This window comes from Lycium barbarum, chromosome 1, assembly GCF_019175385.1.
Source record: "Lycium barbarum isolate Lr01 chromosome 1, ASM1917538v2, whole genome shotgun sequence".
Classification (NCBI taxonomy): domain Eukaryota; kingdom Viridiplantae; phylum Streptophyta; class Magnoliopsida; order Solanales; family Solanaceae; genus Lycium; species Lycium barbarum.
Window position 1 is genome coordinate 106,765,848 of NC_083337.1, and position 10,991 is coordinate 106,776,838.

Genomic DNA, 10,991 nt, shown 5'->3' on the forward strand with positions numbered 1-10,991 from the left:
TCTATATAAAAGTGCAATTCTTATCAGATAATAATGATGAATTTTTAAAATTAACTACGCGTAACGAACAATAATAAACCTAACTTTTCTCTGCCTCGCCTTTTCAATAGTAAATGTTACTCCCAAATGCACACGCAAGTATACGTGGTCGTACAAGTAATATAGAACTTTTAAGTCCAAATATCGATCCCACAGAGACTTAGATTCCACTGTTAAACTAATTCAAATTCGAATAAAACTATTCAAGAAAGTGAAAATCAAGGTGTTTGTTGTAACTAAACTAAAACTGAAAAGTAAATATTTTGGGGTGGGTGTTTTTGTGACTGAGAATATTTTGACAGAGATTGTAAGGTTTATCAGATAATGGAGAGTTCCAGGGTCATGGCTTCTGACAATCCAGTTGATCTTCGAACAATTTTACCTATCTTATTTCTTGGGTTACTAGTTGACGGGTTAATTATAACTTTATGATATTCTCTCGAACTACTCACAAGATGTTACTATAACGCCTATATCTCTATAGTCATAAGAGGTAACAAGAATACATTTAATTCTCCGTATTCAACTAAGTAGGGATAAAGGGTATATCTCTATCCTCAGTAGCGAAACGATAATATCGAACAAACTCTATTTATTCTTATTACGTACGTGAATTCCCTTTCTCAAGTCCAATCCACGCACCACAAACAGTGTGTAACTATTGGCCAGATAATCAAACAATTAAGATCAAGAACAAATAAGCAACCCAAAGTATGGAAAATCAATAGATAATAATTGTCGTCAAACTAACTATCATGTCTTTTGCGACAACCCTAGACTTAAGAAGTTTAGCTACTCATGATTCTCAATGAACAACAAGAATTCATGAAGAAACTAGGGCTGAAAAAGATGAAAATAAAATAAAATCTAGAGAGAGAAAGTAAGATAACGGCTTACAAGTCTTGGAATAATCCCGGCACGTCATTAATAAAGAACAAAACATATATTTATTGTTTAGGGCTATTAACCAAATAAAAGGGTCCTAATCCTAATTAAAATCGGACAAAACTGGGCCTTCCCAAGTTGACCACGCGTCGCGGGTCCAACGCGGGGTATTCAGTGATTTTGGCCTTCAATTGTGCTGACCCCGCGACGCGGGCGTGACACGGATTGTCAAAGATTATGCAGCTTGTTTTTTTCATCATGGCCCCGCGACGCGGACCTAACGCCTGAATGTCACCCCGCGTTACATCAGCGATGCGGGGCTGGTACATTTGCTCTCAATTCTTTCCAGAAATTCTTCTAAGTGTCGCAAGCTCCTCTCATTTACTCGTGCACACAAGATCACCTCCAGAATCAATCAAAACTGCTCGGTTTTCCATCGTTTGTCTTCATCGTACCTAGACACATGAAATATAACGATATAAGCTCAAATACGACAATTTCATCATAGATTAAGCAATAAAAGTCATAAGAATATGATGTAAAATGACACGAAACAAAGATATTTGTGCCAAATATCACCACCCCGCACTTAGACTTTGCTCGCCCTCGAGCAAACATAAACAAACACCAAACTACACTTCTAGCTCAACTCATTCAAATAGGTCTGCAACAGGATTCGGCTAGTATGGCTATCTCAAAAGAAAGATTTCAAAACCAAAACAATGTGCCAAGTTACGAAAGTCATGCCAAAAATTTAAAACCTCATTTTTAGCACCAATGACCATCTTCCGGAAAAACACTTCACTTTTAAAATCAAATTACCCAACGACACCACTTTATTGTTGTAAGCATCCTTATGATCAAGAAATCAACACTTCACCACTCGATTGCTAATGTGCCCTCACCAAAAGAAAGTAGTCCATATCTCTCAAGAATCACATATGTTTAAATCAATAATTACGCTCACTCTCATAAAGAATATCACATGCAAAGTATGACGTTCCATAGGCTTACACGTAGTGTAACCACTCCACTAATACAACTAAGACGAACCTAGAATCCAATAGGACTTCGAGGGTTGTAATGTAGGCTAAGGGATGGGAAGAAATTATTTGGATAATAGTGACTAACCTCCCTAAGCACTTTAATATATATACTTCTATCATTCTTGCACAATTTCTTCATTAGCCTTTATTCAACACCAACCAACCTTTAAATTTATCCCAATTCACCTATTTTTTCTTTGTTTAAGCACCACTCTTTTCCAAGTCATACAAGTTAAAAGAGAAACTTTTTTGCTACATTTTTTTTCTGGATTTTTCAATTTCTTTTTTTTCAATTCCCAACTAATGAGTGAATTAGTTCTTTTCATTCGGTGCTTCCATAGTCTTCCTAGATTACATTTAACAACCACTTCCCCTCTTTCATTCACATCCCAACTCCCACTATATATGTAAAAGATTAAAGTGCTCATAGAGTATTTGGATCAAAAATCAAGTTTTATAGAACGAAGGGGTAAAGGCTAATTACTGCTATCAACGAAAAGGCTAAAGGCTCAAAAGGGTTAACTAGGGTGATATTTACAAGTTGGTAGGATAAATATTTTAGGCTTTTTAGTGACTAATCAAAGAAACACCTCTATCATTTCCTAGGCTCAACCGAACTTCATTTTGCTTCGCGAACACACAGGGCAAGTTCTAGATGTCAATACCAAGCATGGATACAAATGCAAAACTTTACACACACATGGCATACAATCAACGCAAGAGGGATCCGGTTGTCCCTCGAATCAAACAACAATAGAAATCACAATGCCAAGTGGGTCATAACGAGTCAAACAAAAACAATTTTCAAGTGCTTACAAGAAAGGTGATACAATATCAAGGCATGCTTACACAAAAAGTTTTAAGATCACTCATAGGCCAATACTTCATCTAACCCATGCACCTAGCATTTGAATATGTCTATCCTAAGGACTATTTTTCCCTCAAGCAGGTTGTCATCCTCCCGTCATCAGGAAAACCTCTTTCTATGACTAAGAAATAAAAATAAAAAGAAAATAGAAATCCTAACGGATGACTCATGCCACTACTGAGGGCCTAATCTAAAAAATAAAATCTTTTTTTTAGTAATCCTAATTAAAAAGAAAGATTAGACTAAAATTAGATCCTAAAAAAATCCTAAGGCATAAGCATCCTCTATCTCGAGACGTACTCCCACCCTACACTTACTTTCATGCACTACCTTCAATGCATATGAAAAGATAAAAATAAACGTAAGGCGACAGATACTCCCTAGGGCCCACTAGGACCTAGTCATCCTCGTCCAAATCATCAGCCTCGCCATCCTCAGGCTCGGCTTCCATCTCAGCATCTTCTTCATTCTCTTCCCCCATCTGGGACTCTACCTCCTCACCAGCTGCTATATCGGCCTCAATCAAGTCTGTCGAGTTCACATCCTCATCGGCAGCTAACGTGGCCTCTTCTCCCACAAGAGCTCGGGAGTACGGGGTGTGCGAGACCGCAGCGAACACACTGGATAGATCGACGTCGAAGTGCTCAGCGGCCATCGTTATCCCTTTATAAAGTTAGGCCAGCACTGTAGATTGGGCGGCCCTCTCCTCGGCGGGGGTGAGCTACTGTTTCTTGCTCAACTCTGGTGCCTTGACATTTTAAATATCAAGGGCATCCTCAGGAGGTGGTAACACTCTATCATACGGCTATGCTAATCTATCATTCAAGTTCATCAAGTAAGCCGTGAAAGTGCTGCCGAAACTCAACCTCGGCGGGGAGTGTATTCGGACCTTTTTCATCTCTTCCATCATCAAATATCCTATGTTAACGGGCTGCCCTATCATAAGGAAGTATACAATGCAGTCCCGCTCCTTTTGCACCTTAGAATAGTGCTCTAATGGCCAGATTCGATAATTCAACAAACGCAACCATACCCGCGCCTCATGATTGAAATTACTCATCTTCATGTATTTTTGCTTTCCATATTTTCCCTCATAACCGGCCCATGAGGCTTTGGAATCAACAACCCTTGTAATTAGGTCAGTGAATGAAGTCCAGCAGCGGTTGGGTAGGATAATTAGGGACTCCCAAGTGTGCACACAAGAGGGATGGTGAGATAGTTATATCCTCTCCCCTACAATAGATAGTGGGCTCCCATGTGCCATGTCGAATGAACATGACATTAGCATAGTGGAGGTGACGTCCTACCCCACTTGGGTGACCAACATAGAGCCAGTACCTAAAAAGGACGGAAAGATTCGAATCTGTGTGGATTACGGAGATCTCAACCAGGCCAGTCCAAAAGACAACTTTTCTCTCCCAAACATCCACATTCTAATAGACAACTGCGCGAAGCACGAGTTTCAATCATTCGTGGATTGTTTCGCCGGGTACCATCAAATACTCATGAGTGAAGAAGACGCTAAAAAGATAGCCTTTATCACCCCTTGGGGAGTCTACCATTACAGGGTAATATCGTCCTTAAAAACGCTGGCGCCACATACATGAGAGAATTTGCAAATTCAATCTAAAGTTGAACCCTGCAAAGTGTGCATTTGGAGTGCCTGCAGGCAAATTGCTAGGATTCATAGTCAGCCATAGGGGTATTGAACTAGACCCTACCAAGATTAAAGCAATTCAGGAGCTACCGCCTCCTAAAACCAAGAAAGAAGTCATGAGCTTCTTGAGAAGGTTAAACTACATTGGACGGTTCATAGCCCAGTCAACTATGATTATAGAGCCAATCATTAAGTTGCTCAAGAAGGATGCTCCCACAAATTGGACAGAGGAATGCCAAGAGGCATTTGACAGAATCAAAAGATACATTTCCAATCCTCCAGTCTTGGTACCGCCCAGGCTAGAGAGTCATCTATTACTGTATCTGTCGGTATCAGAATTTTTTTTTGGGTACATGCTCACCCAGCATGATGAGGAGGGCAACAAGGAACATGACATCTACTATTTGAGTAAGAAGTTCACTTCCTACGAAGCGCAGTATACGCTCGTAGAGAAGACCTGTTATACTTTGACTTGGATTGCCCAAAAATTGAGACATTACCTATCGTTGTTTACCACTCAACTCATATCCAAAATGGATCCACTGAGATACATCTTTCGGTAACCAATGCCCGTAGGAAAATTGGCCAAATGGCAGATGCTACTAAGTGAGTTTGACATGTGTACGTAGCACAAAAGGCAATCAAGGGACAAGCCTTAGCGGATCTGCTGGCAGAAAGTCCCGTCGATGATAAACTGGAACCATTACGGACTTTATTCCCGAACGAGGAAGTGATGGCTATGGAAGAAGCGGTGGCAAAACTATACTCGGGCTGGAGACTGTTCTTTGATGGAGCAGTCAACTACAAAGGATCAGGCATTGGGGCGGTGTTAATAGCAGAAATAGGGCAACACTATGCAATGGCTACAAAACTTAACTTCAGATGTACCAACAACATGGCGGAATACGAGGTAGGCCTGTGCACAAATCGGTTCAATCCGAATTTCCGAACCGATTCGAATCAATTCGGATAATTTAATTTGGATAATAAAATTCAATTTTGATTTACAAATGCAATTGTAAAATATTACGGTTTAACGGTTCGGATACGATTTGCTTCAATTATCAACCGAACCGATCCGAACAAACCGAATTTGTATGCCACTAGTGACTAATATGACTAATTTGATATATGTAATGTGGTGTTGGCGGATTTGTATGCTTGCACAAGTTGTCAAGCTCTTGTTTTGCTATTTATATGCTATTATGCTTGCAAGTTTATAGTTTTTTCTTGGTTAATGTCTTGGTTATAAGGCTGCAAGTTTAGGATCTTATTATTTTTTGTTATGTTTACTCTAAAATTGAAATGAAATAGTTGTTTGTTTAAATTTCGAATAAACCGAACAAATCGATTTGTGTAACCGAACCGAAACAATAAAAAACGAATCAAATTGAACCTAGAATGGATTGAGTTTGGTTGAGAATTTTAGAAAGTCAAAATTCGAAATTTCAACTCGATGATGGCCAAAACCGAACCGAACTGATTCGTGCACAGGCCTAATACGAGGCATGTATCCTAGGCCTCAGGATGGCATTAGACATGAACATACAAGAGTTGTTGGTAATCGAGGACTTCGGTTTGCTCATAAATCAAGTGAAAGGAAATTGGGCAACCAAAAATGATAAGATACTCCCATATGTGAATCTGGTATAGAGATTGTGCGGGAGATTTAAGAATATCGACTTCAAGCATACTCTAAGGGCTCAAAAAAAGTTTGCAGACGCATTGGCTATGATAGCATCTATGATCCAGCACCCTCAGAGTACCCACATTGATCCATTAGAGATCACACTGATAGAAGAACAGGCTTACTGCGCCCATGTCGAAGCCAAGCCAGATGGCCAACCATGGTATGTCGATATTAAGGCCTACCTAGAGAAAGAAGAGTATCCCCTAGAGAGTTCAGCAAATCAAAAGAAGACCATCAGGAGATTGGCTAATGGTTTCTTCTTGAACAAGGAAGTGTTGTACAAAAGGACCCCTGACCTTGGGTTGCGCAGGTGTGTGGACGCCGAAGAGACTACAAAATTGCTAAAAGAGGTGCACACAGGAGCATGCAGACCCCATATGAATGGATTCACCCTCCACAAAATTACACGCAATGAGCTCGCCCTGGCTTTTCGTGGCATGAGGAATGGACGTCATGGGACCCATAGAGCCTCCGGCCTCCAACGGACATCGCTTCATCTTATTCCCCATAGATTACTTCACTAAATGGGTGGAGGCAACTTTCCACAAGTCAGTGACCATGAAAGTCGTGTCCGACTTCATCAAAAACAATCTAATATGTCGTTTCGATGTGCCAGAATCCATCATCACAGATGTTATACCTCATTTTAACGGGTCAAAGCGGAGTACAATTTATTGGTGATTCCTAATTATTTAACTTAAGGAGTCGACACCAAATTATTATTTTTAAAGGTGAATTAGGACACCTATTTTAACTAAATAACTGCTTTAAAATAACTCCGATTAATGATCTACTTAACTAATGTGATTCTAGGTAAGGATTCTTAGTTATCCTAAAGGGAAGGGGTAAGACATCCTTTAAGATCCGCTTAAATACGGTTAACCGGTCAAACTTAGGTCATTATTTATACAAGTACAACATTTTATATATTTAAGAAAATAGCTTGCAAACTGCTTAGTAAATATTAATAATGTTACGAATGAAGTTTATAAGAATACTATTTGAGTTTAACAAAGACAGTAGCTGCAAAGTTTTAAGTTACAAATTGAACTTCAAAAAAGTAAGTCGAACTAGTGAAAATGTTTTCTTATAATCGTTCAAATAACTCGTGGCTAAGTAACAATTGATTTTAACTACTAAACATATATATATATATATATATAGACACACACATCATACGAGATAAGTTAAAACCAAAAAGAAGCCTTTATAATCAAATGTTCTTCTTGACTGAAAAATGGGTCTCAAGTTGGAAAAATGGATAGGTTTTAATACTTATGAAAAACGCAACTTCCTTAGAGTGATTTACAACTGCTACCAAAAGTAAAGTGCTTTTAAAGGAAAACCTTATGGTGGTGATAGTTAGTACACATCAAAATATAATAAAAGTCTTCACAAAAAGTGCCACCTTTCAAGCGTGGAAGTAATTTAGTAAGTGTTAGAACCGAAATCCTAAATGATTAAAATAAGCTTATTTTTAATCCTATGTTAAGCATGACTCCCGACATATACACCCCAAAAACTCAAGAAATCTGAGATGCACAAACAACTTAACAATCATAAAAGGGTTAAGATAAAATGGTTGGGGAAAGAAAAGAAGCAGGAAGGACGCCATAGGTGGCCCAAAGCGTATTCGCTTATTTTTCTTGTTGGCTGATGTACGTTGAAGAATATGGGATGCATTGACTCCATGCACGGGTATAATAATGGTGCCGAATCTCGTTTTGAGACTTTTCGGTGAGTGAGTCCCGAATTGGGACTCCATTTCCTCCGATGTGTACATATATAAAAAAGGAGATAAAGAAAATTAGCGAGTAATTTAACACCTAACAAAAACTAATACACGATGCTAGTAACTGGACGCAAAATGAGTTCACAATAAAACGAGAACACATATAGGAACGTGGATTTTTAAATCAGCTTATATGAAATTCTAACGTCGTGTTGTAACATGTCACTCAAGCAATCAAACAGAGCTTCTGGTTCGAGAAATTAATGTTTAGTATTAATTAATATGGTCACAACGCTCTTCCATGTAAAGAGGGAGTTCTGATAGTCAGCATATTTGAAAAGAGATAATAGACCATGACCCTGTTTGGATGGGCTTATGTCTATAAGCTGTTTGCAGCTTATAAGCTAAAAAAAATAAGTTGGGGTAGTCTAACTTATTTTTTTTTTTTGCTTATAAGCTATTTTTAGCTTATAAGCTGCTTTAGATAAACTAAGTCAAATGGGCCCAATTATTTTTTTTGAGTCTTATTTTAAGCACAAAATGACTTTAAGCTGGTCAGCCAAACATTCAAAAAAGCTAAAAACAACTTATAAGCAACTTATAAGTCAATCCAAACGGGCTCCATGTCTTTCAATTCACGAGTTTTTAAATTATTCTCACCGTGTTAAATCAAATCTCTAGAAAAAATACATGAACAAATCTCTCACATACAGAGCAAAAGAAGGAGAGTAAAACTCCTGAACACGACTTATGAGTTATGAACATGAAAGAAACCATTAAACTAAGTACTAACTGCATGATTTTTCGATCCTGAGATAAAGTCTAGTGCATGGTTTTCACCTCGTAAGCCTTAATGCAAGATTTATATGTGTATGTTTTACACTGTATAATAACGAATTCTAAAGCATCATTTCTGTTAAAACTTGGTGATACATATTCATGGATTGCCTTTACACATCACTAAAGATCAACGGGGAAAGCATAGATATGACTATTTTTTTTTATGATACTGGAAAAATGTGAGAAGCAAATCAACAACTAATATTTTCAAAGAACGAATTCAAATCCCGTAAACAAACAGAAGAGCATACCAACGAATTTTATTAAGCATCGTAGCAAAGCAGTTATTTCATCGACATCATCCAACACATCGAATTCAGAATAAATTGTCTATACAGTACTCGATTAATTAGATATACAATTATGTATCTCATCAGTTCCAATATGTTCTCTAGCTTTTTTTGTTCTTGAGGACAAGCTACATGTTCTAGGGTTATAACATGTCACAGGTTGTGAGCCCAACCGAAAGCTAAGGTACGTATGTTTGAAATTTAACCACATGAATTCAAACTGTGCATTAAAGAAATACTGTTTAACAACCATACGCTATCAAATTTCAGAAACCCAATATAAAGACATTGTCTTTCACCGTGGGGTTAATAAGTTGGCAAAGGTTACGACTTATTAGGATCTCAACAGCCATTCTACTGGAGAATTGTGCAGCCAATTATAACGCATCCGGTAGCCAAAGCAAGAGAAGTCTAGGCCAAAACTTTACAAAATGGCCGAACACTTAACAGCCAAATTTTAACACTATATGCTTGAAACGAATTCGTCGTAACACATGATTTCTAAAATAGGGCAGTGATTAAACATATGATCTAACAAAAGCAATGAACATACAATGACGATTTAAATCGACTCTCAACTAAGGTCACACCGGATATTTATTTTTTCATAATGCCTAAACATAAAAGAAATTAAAAAGAAAATAACAGTACATCCATGGCATACAATAAGATGCGGATTCCATCGGATTTCTCAAAATCGGAAACTAGAGGAAGAAAGGTGACTGACCTTTTCTGGGTGCAGTGAACTGGGGTGCGGGCTTTCAGATCAGACGGACTCCGACCTCCTTCACAAATAAAATGGCACGATTAAAACCAAATAAGTCTCTTCCATGGCTAAAAGTGGACAGAGGTATGAGAGAAAAAAGGGTGATTTTCAGAACCAGTATTTTGCAAACTAATTGTTATTGAACAGGGTATTTTGAGGAGTTTTTTTTAGAGGGGAAAGGCGGCCGAAAACATGCTGCTCATCTATTCCCAAGTGCTGGTATTTATAGAGAAGAATTAGGTCTCCTATAGCTGGATTTTGGGCGGGATTTTGAAACGTTAAGGTTGGGAAATTCAAACAAAATTTTTGACCTCTTCTGCTAAGGCCAGCGACGATTACATAAATATTCACCAAAAAGGTGGAGCAAACTTTGGCAATTCTGATTTTATCTGTCAACATAGCAAGAGAAGTTTGAAAAAGTCAAGGCTATTGGAATAGTCCAAAACTCTTGACAGTGGGTTAAATAAGAATGGAATGGAATTCAGAGAGTGAATTGGATCTTTAGGACCCTTACTCGTAATGGTGGGAGAGAGATGAAGACGTTGCACCGAAATGGGGTAGCAATTCTGACTTTGAAAATATTGATGGAAGCTCTTTATCAAAAATGGAGGAAGGTTGTTGAGCGGCGTTTTTGAGGAGACAAATACGTTTAGGTATGGTCTTAGTTCAAGAGGAAGAATTAAATGGGCTAACTTGGTTGATGGGCTGGTCATTTGTGTTGGGCTGGCTGACTTTGAATGGAGGCAGATGGGCCGTACTTCTAAGGGTTGAATTGACCTTTGCTCCATTCTTCCTTTAACTTCTAGGCCTCTAAGTTTAAAAATGAAAAGACTCTCTTTAGTTAATTATAAATTAACGCGTGCTAAAATATTACTTAATACGAAAATATATTTATTTGCATTCAAATGAAAAAAAAATCATATGATATCGTAATAGTTGTGCGATAATATTTAAAAAAAAAAAATTAAAAAAATAAGTAAATGCTATCATTTAATTGTATAAAATAAATGCGATGTGTTTTGCATAAGATGATAAATAGAAATTTTAAAAGCGATCATGATTATAATATTAAGTGATGACGATATAATAATAATAATAATAATAATAATAATAATAATAATAATAATAATAATAATAATAATAATAATAATAATAATAATAATAATAGTAATAATAAT

The 10,991-nt window shown here is 37.5% G+C and overlaps 1 long non-coding RNA gene across 1 annotated transcript; it reads right to left on the reverse strand.

Moving 5' to 3' along the window:
- Positions 1–737: 737 nt before the first annotated feature.
- Positions 738–10,491, reverse strand: LOC132636991 (uncharacterized). The gene is made up of 2 exons (XR_009581504.1): positions 9,775–10,491; positions 738–1,379 (listed from the first exon to the last, which is right to left on the reverse strand). It is a non-coding gene; the product is annotated as an uncharacterized LOC132636991 (long non-coding RNA).
- Positions 10,492–10,991: the final 500 nt, after the last annotated feature.